Source organism: Lipotes vexillifer, unplaced genomic scaffold, assembly GCF_000442215.2.
Source record: "Lipotes vexillifer unplaced genomic scaffold, Lipotes_vexillifer_v1.1 scaffold542, whole genome shotgun sequence".
Taxonomy (NCBI): Eukaryota; Metazoa; Chordata; class Mammalia; order Artiodactyla; family Lipotidae; genus Lipotes; species Lipotes vexillifer.
Window position 1 is genome coordinate 1392657 of NW_006773166.1, and position 16133 is coordinate 1408789.

The following is a 16133-nucleotide window of genomic DNA, read 5'->3' on the forward strand; positions in this document are numbered from 1 at the left end:
GGGGATTTTACATGGAATAAGAATGAGTCATTTGTGCAAGACCAGATTTAAGGTCATTATAAGGAAACTTTTTAACAGACAAAACTGTCCAAAGATAGAATGGACTTCCTAGGTAGACACTGAGTTCCCGATCACCAGAGAAATCCCAGTAAAGACTAGACAACTACTTGACAACAGGATAGAGTGTAAGCTCCAGGTTACCGTTAGATTAGTACTTTCCAAACTGCAGTTTCAAACTTCATATTGAGATACTAAGTGACAAAAATCAATTTAGTGAGTTGTAGGGTCAGCATTTTTTAATGAAATAAAATAGAAAACATAGGCATATTATGGGTAACTTTGGCTTTGTGAAACATTTGTTATACATTTGTTTATTTAATATGTATGTGCATATGTACAAATAATGTATATGCATGCATACTGTGTCATGTAAAAAAACATGTAAAATTTTTTATTGTTAGTCATGATCAAAGAAGTTTGAAAAGTATTGGAATAAATGATAAGGTCCCTCCTAACGTGGAGATGCTATGACTCCATACCTTATTAACTACCATTTGATAGGTACTTCCTTGTCCCAAAAGGACAAGAACAGGGATGGGGACTGATCACCACAGACATCTCCAGCCCCTGGCCCTCTATCTGGCCCACCGAATGTCCTTAAAGATACATTCAGTGAAGGGGACAGTGAGGGAAATGAGCATGAAAAACGTTTCCCTCCAAGGGTAGGAACTCGGCACAGGCAATTCAACCCAGGAAAAATTAAGCCTAAAATGATACTTTTCTATGGCATCTCTTCCCAGAACTGTCCTTCAGGTGGTAAAAGTGCTCTGCAGAGTCCATCCTGACCAAGGGAAGTTCCCCCAGAATTTATGAGTGGAGACGGGCAGGGGAGTGACTCACAGGAGATTAACAAGAGCAATGTGTGGAATGCTTGCCTGGAGCTTCTCAGAAAGAGGAATAGGAAGCCTCTGTTGCAGGAAGAAGGGTAAACTCACACCCAGCGCTGGGGAAAGAGGCTGCAGAATGTAGCCAGATGTGGGGAAGTAACATAGAAAGCTGAGGAGAGGATAAAGAAGCAGGAAAGATGACAGTGTTGTTTAGTCAAGAAAAGCCACATGGTAACAGAAGACAGACAGCAGTGCCCAGGATATAGGTACTTGCAATGAAACGCTTGCTTTATGTCTGTTTTCCCCTCTAAATTCTGAATTCCATGAGTACCAGACTCACTGGCTGGTCTGTCCCGGTCACCTCTTCAGAAAGCAATAAATATTTGTTCACTCAACACACAGGTGAGTTTATGAAGGTGGGATCTATTATAACAGTGAGTCCTACCACACATTCTAGGACTTCCCTGGTGGTCCAGTGGTTAAGACTCTGTGCTCCCAAGGCAGCGGGTCCGGGTTCGATCCCTGGTCAGGGAACTAGATCCCGCATGCCACAGCTAAAAGATCCACATGCTGCAACTAAAAAAAACAAAAACAAAAAAATCCCACATGCAGCAATGAAGATCTTGCACACAGCAAAGAAGATCCCACATGCTGCAACTAAGACCCAGCACAGCCAAATAAATAAGTAAATAAATTTTTTTTTAAAAACCTACCACATATTCTAAACTGGACTGCCTCCCATTTTGAAAATCACTAACAGATTTCAGCCCCCAATAACACTGGTGCTGGGCAAGGACTAGAACCCATTCATTCAAAAAATATTTCTGAGACCCAACTATGTCCCAGTTGCGTTTCTAGGTGGCCAAGTATTACTAGCCAAGCCCAGGTCTTGGCTTCACAAAACTGAATCCAACAGGTCAGTTTGCCCAAACACAAAAGAGAAGGCTCATCTCCCAACCTACTTAAAGAACTGGTTGTAGAACTTTCAGGGCAAGGGGGAGTATGTGTTTCACCTTACCCATTCCCAGTTCTCCCAGCTGTACCTAGGAAAATGCTGAATAAGGCAGAAAACGCTGGCTATCAGGGCTAGAGATGAGTTGAAGATACTTTGCAAAAAGGTGATACAAGGCAGATCTAGGAGCACCATGCACACACACACCCTGTCTTAAGAGAATTTTCAGAGGAGACTTGGGAGGCACCAGCTGCAGGAGGGAGAACAGAGCAGGCCTGCAGAGCACACCTCCCCAACCCAGGGCTCAGGAAGCTATGCAGCTCGGCAGGAAGAAGGCGGACTTGGAAGTCAAAAAAGCTAGTTCTCGGCTTTTTTTTTTTTTTTAACATCTTTATTGGAGTATAATTGCTTTACAATGGTGTGTTAGTTTCTGCTTTATAACAAAGAGAATCACTTATACATATACATATGTTCCCATATCTCTTCCCTCTTGCATCTCCCTCCCTCCCACCCTCCCTATCCCACCCCTCTAGGGGGTCACAAACCACCTAGCTGACCTCCCTGTGCTAGGCAGCTGCTTCCCACTAGCTATCTATTTTACGTTTGGTAGTGTATATATGTCCATGCCACTCTCTCACTTTGTCACAGCTTGCCCTTCCCCCTCCCCATATCCTCAAGTCCATTCTCTAGTAGGTCTGTGTCTTTATTCCCGTCTTACGCCTAGGTTCTTCATGACATTTTTTTTCTTAGATTCCATACATATGTGTTAGCATACGGTATTTGTTTTTCTCTTTCTGACTTACTTCACTCTGTATGACAAACTCTAGGTCTATCCACCTTACTACAAATAACTCAATTTCGTCTCTTTTTATGGCTGAGTAATATTCCATTGTATATATGTGCCACATCTTTATCCATTCATCTGTTGATGGATACTTAGGTTGCTTCCGTGTCCTGGCTATTGTAAATAGAGCTGCAATGAACATTTTGGTACATGACTCTTTTTGAATTATCGTTTTCTCAGGGTATATGCCCAGTAGTGGGATTGCTGGGTCGTATGGGAGTTCTATTTGTAGTTTTTTAAGGAACCTCCATACTGTTCTCCATAGTGGCTGTATCAATTTACATTCCTACCAACAGTGCAAGAGTGTTCCTTTTCTCCACAGCCTCTCCAGCATTTATCGTTTCTAGATTTTTTGATGGTGGCCATTCTGACTGGTGTGAGATGATATCTCATGGTAGTTTTGAGTTGCATTTCTCTAATGATTAATGATCTTGAGCATTCTTTCATGTGTTTGCTTTGGCAAAATTCAACACCCATTTATGATAGAAACCCTGCAGAAAGTAGGCATAGAGGGAACTTTCCTCAACATAATAAAGGCCACATATGACAAACCCACAGCCAACATCATCCTCAATGGTGAAAAACTGAAACCATTTCCACTAAGATCAGGAACAAGACAAGGTTGCCCACTCTCACCACTTTTATTCAACACAGTTTTGGAAGTTCTAGCCATAGAAATCAGAGAAGAAAAAGAAATAAAAGGAATCCAAATCAGAGAAGAAGAAGTAAAGCTGTCACTATTTGCAGATGACATGATACTATACATAGAGAATCCTAAAGATGCTACCAGAAAACTACTAGAGCTAATCAATGAATTTGGTAAAGTAGCAGGATACAAAATTAATGCACAGAAATCTCTGGCATTCCTATATACTAATGATGAAAAATCTGAAAGTGAAATCAAGAAAACACTCCCATTTACCATTGCAACAAAAAGAATAAAATATCTAGGAATAAACCTACCTAAGGAGACAAAAGACCTGTATGCAGAAAATTATAAGACACTGATGAAAGAAATTAAAGATGATACAAACAGATGGAGAGATATACCATGTTCTTGGATTGGAAGAATCAACATTGTGAAAATGACTCTACTACCCAAAGCAATCTATAGATTCAATGCAATCCCTATCAAACTACCACTGGCATTTTTCACAGAACTAGAACAAAAAATTTCACAATTTGTATGGAAACACAAAAGACCCCGAATAGCCAAAGCAATCTTGAGAACGAAAAATGGAGCTGGAGGAATCAGGCTCCCTGACTTCAGACTATACTACAAAGCTACAGTAATCAAGACAGTATGGTACTGGCACAAAAACAGAAAGATAGATCAATGGAACAGGATAGAAAGCCCAGAGATAAACCCACACACATATGGTCACCTTATCTTTGATAAAAGAAGCAAGAATATACAGTGGAGAAAAGACAGCCTCTTCAATAAGTGGTGCTGGGAAAACTGGACAGGTACATGTAAAAGTATGAAATTAGAACACTCCCTAACACCATACACAAAAATAAACTCAAAATGGATTAAAGACCTAAATGTAAGGCCAGACACTATCCAACTGTTAGAGGAAAACATAGGCAGAACACTCTGATATAAATCACAGCAAGATCCTTTTTGACCCACCTCCTCGAGAAATGGAAATAAAAATAAAGAAATGGGACCTAATGAAACTTCAAAGCTTTTGCACAGCAAAGGAAACCATAAACAAGACCAAAAGACAACACTCAGAATGGGAGAAAATATTTGCAAATGAAGCAACTGACAAAGGATTAATTTCCAAATTTTACAAGCAGTTCATGCAGCTCAATAACAAAAAAACAAAGAACCCAATCCAAAAATGGGCAGAAGACCTAAATAGACATTTCTCCAAAGAAGATACACAGATTGCCAACAAACACATGGTTCTAGGCTTTTGACTTTGTCCTTCACTAACTGAGAAAGTTCCTGAACTTCCCTGAGGCTCAATTCCCTTGCCTGTAAAACAGAGATAACATCATCTACCATCCAGAGTTATTTTAAGGAGTCATGAATGAAAGTGCCAAACGCATAGCAGACATGCAATAGTAGTTGATGCAAATATTGAGAACTGGGTGGCAACAGTGTTCTTTACTCCCAGCCACACCAACACTAAAGAGCCTTTCCTGGGCACGTCGCTGGCACCCCTTCACCTGGGCAACCAGGTTCAGTGACAGATACCCTACGTGCCTTTTTCTGAACTCTGCCTTCATGTTCTCCCTCTCACCTTCTCTCACCTCCTTGGGCTTTTGTTTACACTCCCTCAGGGAACTTACTTCATGGTGCTGGGTATTTCCCCTTTCTTGCTCTCTCTCCTTTACTCCTGTTTCTGTTCAAACCGGCTCTTTTAATTCCCTAAGTAAATGGATCTCCTTTTCCTCTCTTCCCCAGATACCTGAGATTATTCCCCATCTTGCTCCATATCTCAGACTCAAAGCAAAAGTGAAACTAATTTAAAGAAAGGGAAGAGGGGAGGCCTTCCCTGGTGACGCAGTGGTTGAGAGTCCGCCTGCCGATGCAGGGGACACGGGTTCATGCCCCAGTCCGGGAGGATCCCACGTGCCGCGGAGCGGCTGGGCCCGTGAGCCATAGCTGCTGAGCCTGCGTGTCCGGAGCCTGTGCTCCGCAACGGGAGAGGCCACAACTGGGAGAGGCCCACATACCACAAAAAAAAAAAAAAAAAAAATCAATTGTATTTCTATCCACTTGCAATGAACAAACTAAAAATGAAATTAAGAAACAACTCCATTTACAATAGCAAAGAGAATTAAATACTTAGGAATAAACTTAAGAAGTGTAAGCTTGTACTCTGAAAACTACAAAACATTGCTGATATCAATTAAAGACTTAAAAAATAGAAAGCCATCCTATGTTCATTGATCAGAAGACTTAATATTGTTAAGATGGCAGTACACCCCAAATGTATGTACAGATTCAATATATCAAAATCCCTACTGCCTTTTTGCAGAAATTGACATGCTGAGCCTAAAATTCATATGGAAATTCAAGAGATCCAGAATAGTCAAAATAATCTTGAAAAAGACCAAATTTGCAGGACTTACACTTCCCAATTTCAAAAGTTACTTCAAAGCTACTGTGATCAATACCGGGTGGCACTGGCCTAAGGATAAATATATAGATCAATGAAATAAAACTTAGAGTCCCAGAATTCAATTTTTTATGTCTCATATATATAGGTGTGCAATTAATGTTAGCTGTTTAGAGGTCCTCTTCCCCATTCTCTTCTCACCATCACCCTTGGGTACTTAGCTCCTTATGTGTGACTATTCCAATGCACTTGGCCAGGACAGTTTTTTGATTGAAAATGAAACTGAAACTCCCCCATCAATTCAAAGTGATTTTTTTTCTTCTTATAAAAGAGAAAAGTAGCAAGGAAATCAAATAGAGCAAAACACACAAGGAATAGGCATCCTGAGCCAATGCTATGAGGTGCCACGCTAATTTCACTCACACACACAAAAGTAAGGTGCAAGCCAACCCATTGGTCTGAATCATCCAATGTTGTTTCTAGGACTCAGTTCAAACAGTCTGGACCTCCTAAAGCCCAGAATACAGCCTCCAAGTTTATGCTTCTAAATCAGTTAGGATTATTTCAGTTGCAAGGAGTAGAAATATGACCAACAGTGGCTTCAACTATAGACAGTTATTACTTACTAGACAAGAAGGAGAGGTAGGTGGTCCCAGGGTAAGTATCCCAGCTTGGCCTAGTTCCATCAATCGCCTGCCATCCTCCTTATATTACATTCCCCTCACAGTCACATCATGGCTGCAATATTCCAACCATCATATAATCACACAACAGTATCCAAAACACTATTCAAAAAAGAGAGCAGCAGCATAAATAAACAGCTCACACAACTCAACATCAAAAAAAGAACAGCCCAATTAAAAAATGGGCAGAAGAACTGAATAGACATTTTTCCAAAGAGGAAATGCAGATGGCCAACAGGCACATGAAAAGATGCTCAACATCACTAATCATCAGGAAAATGCAATCAAAACCAAAATGAGGTATCACCTCACACCTGTCAGAATGGCCATCATCAAAAAGAACACAAATAACAAATGTTAGCAAGGATGAGGAAAAAAGGGAACGCTTGTACATTGTTGGTGGGAAGGTAAATTGGTGCAGTCACTATGGAAAACATTATGGAGGTTTCTCAAAAAACTAAAAATAGAACTACCATATGACCCAGCAATTCCACTCCCGGGTATATATTTAAAAAAAAAACAAAACACTGATTTGAAAAGATACATACACCCCAATGTTCATAGTAGCATTATTTACAGCTCCCAAAATATGGAAGCAACCTAAGTGTGCATCAACAGATGAATGGATAAAGAAGATGTGATTTTATATATATATATATATGTATATATATATATATAATACACATCATATATAAAATACACATTATATATAATACACATTATACACACACACACACAATGGAATACTACTCAGCCATAAAAAAGAATGAAATTTTGCCATTTGCAGCAACATGGATGGACTTGGAGGGCATTATGCTAAGTGAAATAAGTCAGAGAAAGACTAATACTGTATGGTATCACTTATATGTGGACTCTTAAAAACACAACAAACTTGTGAATATTACAAAAAAGAAGCAGACTCACAGATATAGACAACAAACTAGTGGTAACCAGTGGGGAGAGGGAAAGGGGGAGGGGCAATATAGGGATAAGGGATTAAGAGGTACAAACTATTAGTTATAAAACAAACTACAAGGATATATTGCATAACACGGGAAATAGAGCCAATATTTTGAAATAACTATAAATGGACAGTAATCTTTAAAAATGTACAGAAAATAAAGTTTTAAGAAAGAGAGAGCAGCAAAATGGCTTTTTCCTTTTATACTTCTTACTTACTTACTTACTTACTAGGAAGGAAACATCTTTTCCAGAAGCCCCCAACAGGTCTTATTGTTGCAGCTCATTGGCCAACACTCAGTCACCATAGACTGTCAAACAGAGAAGGAGAACTGGAGTTAACCTACCCTGATCCCATTTTAAGCACCTTCCCAGATTTACCTGGCCTGGCTTGCTCAAGGAAAAGGCTCTAACCACCACTATCTTCAACTCACCTCCTGACATGACCACACCGGCTCAGCCTCCCTGAAGGTGAGGGCTGAGCTCTGATGTGGACCTCACCACACCCACCAGCAGCCCTGGCTCCCAGGCCTGGCCGCGATGGGACCACAGAGACCGGTGCCACTGTTTTGTATTTGTGTACTGTGTGATGATATCAAAGGTTTCTCTTACTATGGGCCGTGGGCAAAAAAAAAGCTTGCAGCACCTGTACCTCTTCACCTTCCTCACCCAAATGCATGAGCTGTGGAGACATGTACTGTAAAAGGTTCCAGACCACCCACGGGTAGTACACAGTGAGAGAGAAACACAGACAGACAGCTATGGGTCTCTCCCCACACATGTAAGTTCACGTAATTACACACTTCGTTCAGAAAGCATTAAGTTCACTGAGAAAAACTGATCAGTTCTCTTGTTTCTTGCCTGTTTTAAAACACTTCTGACTTGGCTCAGCAGATGGCCCCTGGCCCTTGCAGCCTCCATGGAGAAGTGTGGAGGATACAAAGCCTGGCTGGCGGCCGAGGTTAAGCCCCGCTTACAAATCACGCTCTGGCCAGGCTTGAGGCAAATTTTCATCTGGTACTCAGGGAACCAAAGCCTTTAGATTAATCCCAGATCTGTCAGCTTCTATGATGTTCACGTGGGAAACATGGCAGCAGGGAGGGGGGCCCCTAGAACCAGGTTCCAATTCAATTCACTCTTGCCCTTTCTCTGCCTGAGGTCCCCCACTCGCTGCCCTTTATCAGCCTGATTCCCACACACACCCATCCTTTCTTGACTCTGAATGCTCTTCCTCACTTCTCTTGTCTCCTCTGGTCTCTCTAGGCAACCTCCCTCTGCGATTCCCAAGTGGATGAGAGCCTGAGCTCTGGGGTCTGACAGTTGGGGGTTCAAGCCCTGAGCCCACCACTGCTGGTTGGGTTTCCTGGACAAGTCGCTTGACCTCCCCGTGACTTGGCTTCCTTATCTACAAATTGGGATGATAATGCCTCCCTCCCAGGGTTGCCGTGAGGATCACATGAAACAATGGGTAACGTGTTCCAAATACTTACAGAGGGCCAGTCACTGTTCTAGATTTACAGATTACCCCAACAGACATGGAAAAGGCTAAAGCACTATCTGGAATGTGTAGGTGCACAATAAATGATAGCTACGGTTATGACAGTATAATTAGAGGTCCTCTTCCCCTCATCCCATGGGCACTTGGGAATTCATTCATTCATTCAACAGTTGACTGCTGCCCTTCCACTCTTGGGGTGGCCCAGGGCTGAATAAGGGAGGCACTGCACCGTACCAGAGTTTGCAGACTAGCCAAGGGCTTCCCTTCTCCTGTTGGGCTGATTGACCACTGTTAAGACCTAATCACAAAGTGTGTTGATGGAGCTATATCATTGTTCAGCGTGACGGTATTTTGATAACTGCATCTCCAAACAAGAACTAGCACAGGCTGCTCTCCACAGAGCTGGCAATAAACCCTGCTGGGGGCACCCCAAACCTGTGGGTGGCACAACATGGGAATCATCACACAGAACCTCTCTCCTATATCTCAAGTAGAGAAGGAGAAATGAAACCCATGGCGAGAGGTGGTCCTGGGCAGGACAGACAACACTGGGCTAGAAGGCAAAGGGCCCAAGAGTGAGAGCTCACTGCCACTTCCCTGTGGCTTCATAAGAGTCCTTCTAAGTCTCTGTTTGCTAATCCCTAAAACGGGTACAGCAATCTCCCCTACCTCTCTCCTGAAACATTGTGAATGTTAAATGAAACATTAGGTAAAGAAAGGCTATGAAATACCCGTGCAGTGTCCGTGGAAGGGATGAGCCTTATTTGTGTTGCTTTTCAATACAAGGCAGGCGAGTTGAGAACAGAGGTTGCAAACCATGGCCCCATCCAGCCCGCAGCTGTGATGGGTTTGGCTGTGCTCTGTGTGGTGTGTTTTTTAAATGTGGATTTGTTGCCAGCATTTAAAATCCAGGACATTTCACATAAAAATCCAGATTTCTGGCTTGTCCTAAAAATCGGAAGATTTAGCAACAATTAGCCACAGCTGAACAGCATCTGCCCCTTCAGCCAGGGTCAGGAGGGAGCTCCATGCGCCAGAGGCAGCACTCCAAACACACAGAGACCTCTCCTCGAACACACACACACACACACACACACACACACACACACACACACACACACACACACACACACACCTGTTCACTCACTCACTCACCTTAGTGGCCTGGGCCCTGTGTTTGAGACTCCCGGTCCACTGGTAGGACCTTAAGCTTTGATGTCAATCAGACCTGGACACTAACTTCAGCTCAGCTACTTTATACCCCATGTGACCCCGAGAATTACTTCACCACTCTGAGCCTCAGTTTCCTCTTCTATTAAATAAGCATCCATTTATTCAACAAATATTTCTCGAGCATCTATTCTAGGCCAGGCATTCAGCAAACAAGATAGACAAAGCAGACACTAAAAACACGTAAAAAATAAGACAACTGTCCGATTATGATCAGTGCTATGAAAGAAGTAAAAACATGGTGAGGTTCTAGAGAGTGGCCGGTGGGTTCGGGTGTAGGCGCGCCTTTAGCTAAGGTGGTCAGGAAAGGTCTTACCAAAGAGCTGGGGAAATAACTGTATTCCACCTAGGGCAGTTTGGGGGATTAAAAGTGAGACGCTTAACACCTTGCGAGGACGCTGCTAGTCAGCACCCGCCCCTTTGTCTGAGCGAGGTCTCCCAAGGAGGCCTGAGAAGAAGGAACCGAGGACGGGGGAGGGGCAGCTCCCAGAAGCAGGTGGGGCCCAGGCCTCTCCACCAGCACCCACCAGCCCCTCTCTTCCAGTGCCCTGCTTTCAAAGCCTCTGCAATTATCCCATCTATAAATACAGCCTGCCAGCAAAGAGGGACAGAGACACAGGCAGGAGGAATTAACCCCTGAGTGCGGGCCTCCCCCAACTCTCTCCCCCTGCCAGTTTCCCCTCCCCCCTTCCTCCCCACTCCCTGCGATCAGCCCCTCCCCCTCCAGCCCAGAACACTTTCCCCCCAGCTGCCGAATCCATGTTTGACTTGTACAAACAGTCGCCTCACTGCAAGCGGGAAGGGATTCAGAGGAGGCAGTGGATAACAACCTGTTCCTGGTGGTATTCTACAAGCCTGCAGCGCTCAGTGTCAACCCTCACACCAACCCTCTGCTCCTTGCAGACACCCAGCACAGGGCCTCTCTAGAGGCCTCTTTCAAAGGGCATGTCTGTCTCCAGCCTCACTCTCCCTAGGAAGGGGAACAACCTGCTGCAGGCCTAGGATTGAGTTACACTGAAAAAAAAGTCTTTGTTTAAATAAAAGCCAAGGTTAGAGTTCCTATTTGTCCACAGGGACCCACATGACGCCCCTTCTCCCTGGCTCCCAGCTCACTGCTCTTCTCTGGGTTTCCAGAACAACACAGCTTCCTCCTACCTCAGGGCACTTCTGTTCCCAGTGTCAGCAAAAGCAGGCCACAGTGTCCAGTGAACACCTCCTCTTCTTTCAGATCAAGGAAGCCCTCCCAGGTACCCCAAACTATAGCAAACCCCTTATACAGCTTGATAGGCCTTATAGCTACCTGTCCCTTCCCCCATACCCTGTCCGGTGAGTAATGTATCTGTTGATATTCACTGTTGTATGCCTATACCAAGCAGAGTGCCTAGAACCTGGTTGGTACAAATATTGGTGAATGAGTGAACAGGTGATTGAATGAATGAATAAATGAATGTCCGGTCATGGGTTAACACCATGAGATGTGCAGAACCACCATAAAACTCCTCTAGGATGTAAGCACGGGGGGGTCCAGGGTGGTGCCTGTCTGTTCAACACTGTCCTCAGCACTTTCCCATTGCCTAGCCCATGTTACATGCTCAATGAACACCTGGTAATGGAGGTGAGTGAGTGAGAGTTCCTGCTGCCAAGAAGCCTCTATTTAGGTATTACCAGCCCAGAGAAGGGCTTTTCAGCAATACTGCAGCACAGTTCAGAAACTTCTTTTTTTGCAGCAAAGCTACAATAATCATTACAAAGCAAGTTGTAAAGTTGTTATTAAAAAAAAAAACACCCAATTAATTTTAACCATTGGTAAGGGAATCAACACCTGAAACTAATATGACATTGTAAATCAACTATACTCCAATAAAATTTTAAAAAAGGAAGGAACTCAACAGGTAAATTATGATCTGCACATGAAATGCGGTTCCCAAGCAGTAGATGGTGTGATGGAGGAAGAGGGCTAGTGCCGACCAGAATAGTCAAGGTAGGACCAGCTGCGGGCCAGAGTTATATGGGGGGTGAGGAGAGGGCTCCCCTCATTAATTTAGTCAACAAGTCTTAAAAACGCAAAAACACAGGGAAAGCTCCAAGAGCAGTGCCTGTCCCAAGGGAGGGCTCAATCAGACCTGAGAACCATTAGCTATTAACTTGTATGAAGCAGCTGACAGCTATGGGCATGCCACCGTAGAGGAGGAGAGATCCCAGCTCTCCTGGAAATCTCATTCTAGCAGAAGGACAAGTAAATAAATTAATTTCAGAAGAGGAAAAGCCCTATAAATAAAATGACTGCAGAGGCCAGCTTTAAGCAGGGTGGTCAGGAAAGCCTCTGTGAGCCGGTGAGGGGAGAGTGGAGGCAAGAATGATGCAGTCATTGAAGAACCAGATGGGGATGTGGGTGAACGGGAGGATGGGGGCTGGGGGGCTCTAGGACAAGGAACAAGCTAAGCTGCTCATGCAGAGGCACTACCTATAGCTAGAACAGCTAGATGGACTCGAGAAACACAAAGACCAGAATGGCTGAACTAGTAGTGAGCATGACATAAAGAATGATCCACAATCTCCTACTCACAATTCCTGTTACAGACTGAATGTCTGTGCCCTCCACCGCTCCCCAGCTGGTTACCGTAGTGGGGCTTCCCATTTCCTGTGGCAGGGCAAACTGAGGAAAAGGCAGAAAAAATTAAACAGCTTTCTTCATTGCAGGGTTTCTAAGAACTTTTAACGTGCTAATGGCTCTTCAAGATAGGGATATAGATGCAGTGTTTCCCAAACTTATTTGACAAGGGAGGAAAAGCCCCTCACAGAACTGTGATCTAAGGAAGTCACTTCTGGAAGAGCTGCACTAGACACTGGTATTACATCCTTCCTGGCCCTCCTGCAGAAGGCCAAGCTGCTCATGAGCTTCTGAACCAAACTCTGATGCTCTCTGGGAGGGATCAGACTTAGAAGGAAAGGAATAAAGGATGTCCTCAATAAACCTAGCTCCTCAGCCCATCCTTCCAGCGCCCCCCTGACTCTCCATCTTTAACTGGGCTTACTCACCCTCACATTTAGAAAGAACCTCTGGTGTTCCAGGCCTGGGCAAGGCAACAGTCATGGGGCCTCAGTCCCTTCTTCCCACCTCCACTTTGGCCCCTTCCTTCCCTTGTGTGCTTACTTGGCTCCCCGGCCACTGAATTTTGCTTCCCCTTATACATCCCACACTCACCTCTGTGGCTTCCCCAATTTTATACACTCCCTTGCTCCTGCTTCCATCAGACATCCTTGGTAGCCACTACCCACACCAAACAGCCCTAACCTTGAAACACTCTGATGTTAGCACATAACAGCTGCTCCCTGTTGGAGGCGGGTAGTGGGTACTCAAGCCTACCAATGGGATACTCACATCAATTACAGAGACACCAACCAGCCTCCAGTAAGGTCCGTTAGCAAAAGGGAGCTGTACTTCCACTAGGCAGAAAAAGCATCAATTTCAGCTGCAAAATCCTGGCAAGTTTTGGTCAAGTTAGAAGCTAAGCTGTAGAACTCTGACTGCTTTACTGTCCAAGGAATCATTCACCACAACTACCAAGCATGTACTTTACTTGTCATTTACAATCCTTTGTGTCATTAGGGTTGAGCGGTACATTTAAACAAACAAACGAACAAAATCAGAGGATTTTACTCCTGATCAAGAGGGAATAACAGGGCCTAGATTTACTCTCACACCTTAAACAATTTGGAAAAACCACAAAACAAAGGGACATAAGTTTTCAGAGATTAGATAACAGGCAACACAGGACTGTGATCACTGAGGAAAAGAAAAACAAGCCAGATGAGCCCTCCTATTACACCAGCTTACGTAAAGATAGTTTCTGACTACAACAAAAGCAGGGGGTGTACAAACAGAGCCTGGCAGACTCTCTGAGTTGGGGAGCCAGAAATCAAAGCTCAAGGACCCCATGGTCACTATAATTTGTGCGGCAGAGTACCAGAGAGGAGATACTGCAGAAAGCTCTTCTCGAGTAATTCGCTGGGCAACAATGTGCACATTTGTGAGAAGGAACTACCCGAGACATGCAGAAAGATCCTCTGAAAAGGAGTAGGCAAAGTAATCCCCAAAGGTCTGGAAAGAGTTCATGTTCCAACCAGCCAGAGTCCAAAATGACACTTCAGGTCTCCAAGTATCAATGTCAATTCTTTCAAGAGTTTAGGTCATTCTCTCCTTCCCCCACCCCCGCCCCCCGTGAACAGTTCATGCGTAAATAGCGATGGGTGATCATCCTGCTGGTCCTTTATGCAGATTGAGTGCCATCCTCTTCGGCTGCCCCTAGAGATGCCATGTTCAATTAACCATCCCTTAACTCCACAGCTGAGGACCCCTCTGACTGCCCATGACCTTTCTGCTCACTACAACAAATTTATCCACCTAGCTTCTGCAGGGTTCTATTGCCTCAGGCTCCTACCTTCCCCATTGCTCTCATGGAGCACTATTCTGTACAGGACTCTCCTGCCACCGGCCCTTGGTCTCTAGAGAGCCACCTCACTGATGAGGGCGTTTCTCTTACCCACAAATTCCTTACTGCTTCTATAAATCCTCAGGGTCTTCCATGGAACATCATCCCTTGTGGGTTTTCTGGCTCATTTCTCTCAACCTTTTGTCCCCTCCTCCTACCAAGCACCAGAGAAATCCGGGCATCTTTTAGTGTGGGCCAACACTTTTCCCAAGCTTCTAGGACCTATTGCAGCAGTGTGCCCCAGGCAGAGGACTCACTCCCAAGTTGAAAAACTCTCCCTCAACCAACTCTACGTTCCATCCCACCTTGATCAAGCATCTCAAAAACCAGCCCCAAGCATGCTCTCTTGGCTCCTGCTGGATTATGTTGCTTGGGTCCTGCAGCTCTCAAAGGAGAGAGCTTATCAGTTTGTCCCTAGCCAGGTGTCATGACTGTACCCTAATTTTTGGCCCAGTGGCCAGGAGGGGAGGTGCGGCACGCTTGGGGAGGCACACGCTGTCTTGCAGAGATCTTTGCATTGTCTTCAAGGAAAGGGGAACACCAGCCCTTAATAGGGAGGAAAAGGTCATTCCTGCAGGCTCAGAGAGTATGGAAGAATCTGATGATTCAACATTTCTGGCTACATCAACCAGAAGAGTCCCCATTCCATGTGTCATGATCCCATTCTTTCCTAACCAGGGCCCTGACCTTGGTTAGATGCGACCTAAGCACTTGCTTATGTTGCTAATTTAACTTCCTTTGAAGTCACCTCTTCTTTCTAAAGATTAAGTCCTGAGCCTGGGCCTCAGATTTCCCTGCTCTCCTTCTGCTGGTCATGAGAACCTCTTTACATGCCACAGGGAAGTCCTCTGGCCTTCACACTTAGCCTTATAGCTGCGATTGATTGCTCTCAACTCTGCAGTCTTCTTCCAAAGCATTATTTGAGCTTAGCAACATCTACCCAATTTCACTGTCCTCATGGCTACTATTTATCCCATATTTCTCAAATGCTGATACACTGCACCAGCTAATCCATTCTTTTCCACTGGTATACATCCCAAATCACCACAAATTATAGCTTGTACTACCCCACCCACCGTGAGTAACATGGTCCTCACTGCCAGCCAAGCAATGGTGATCCAGCTCCCAAACCCCATCCTAGTATCCACTTTCCCAGACTACATTAGGCAGCTACAGTCACAGGTCAGGTTCATTATGGAGGGTTCTAGGAATCAACAACACCCGTGGAGGGGAAGGGAAAGAAGCACCAGGTGAGCCTCCGCTGACCCTCAGAGGAGTTCTGAAGCTGAGATGACAACTTCAGGTTATCCTGAGTTGGGGGGGAGGCGACAAGAGCTTTCTACCCTGACTTCCATCAGTCATTGGATGTAAGCACCCCCTGAAGTGGGTGTGACCTTGAACTGGGTGGCTGTTTGTAACAGGCCACCCTGGGAGGGCTGACAGCCAAGAGCTCTCAGCCACAGCACTCGCAGCAGATGAGCAATCAGTCCTTCATTCCTAAAGGAAGATCTG

At 44.6% G+C, this 16133-nt stretch overlaps 1 non-coding gene across 1 annotated transcript; it reads left to right on the forward strand.

Annotated features, from left to right (window-relative positions):
* The first annotated feature begins 1348 nt into the window (after positions 1 to 1348).
* TRNAG-CCC (transfer RNA glycine (anticodon CCC)) lies at positions 1349 to 1421 on the forward strand. Its single transcript has one exon. It is a non-coding gene; the product is annotated as a tRNA-Gly (tRNA).
* Positions 1422 to 16133: the final 14712 nt, after the last annotated feature.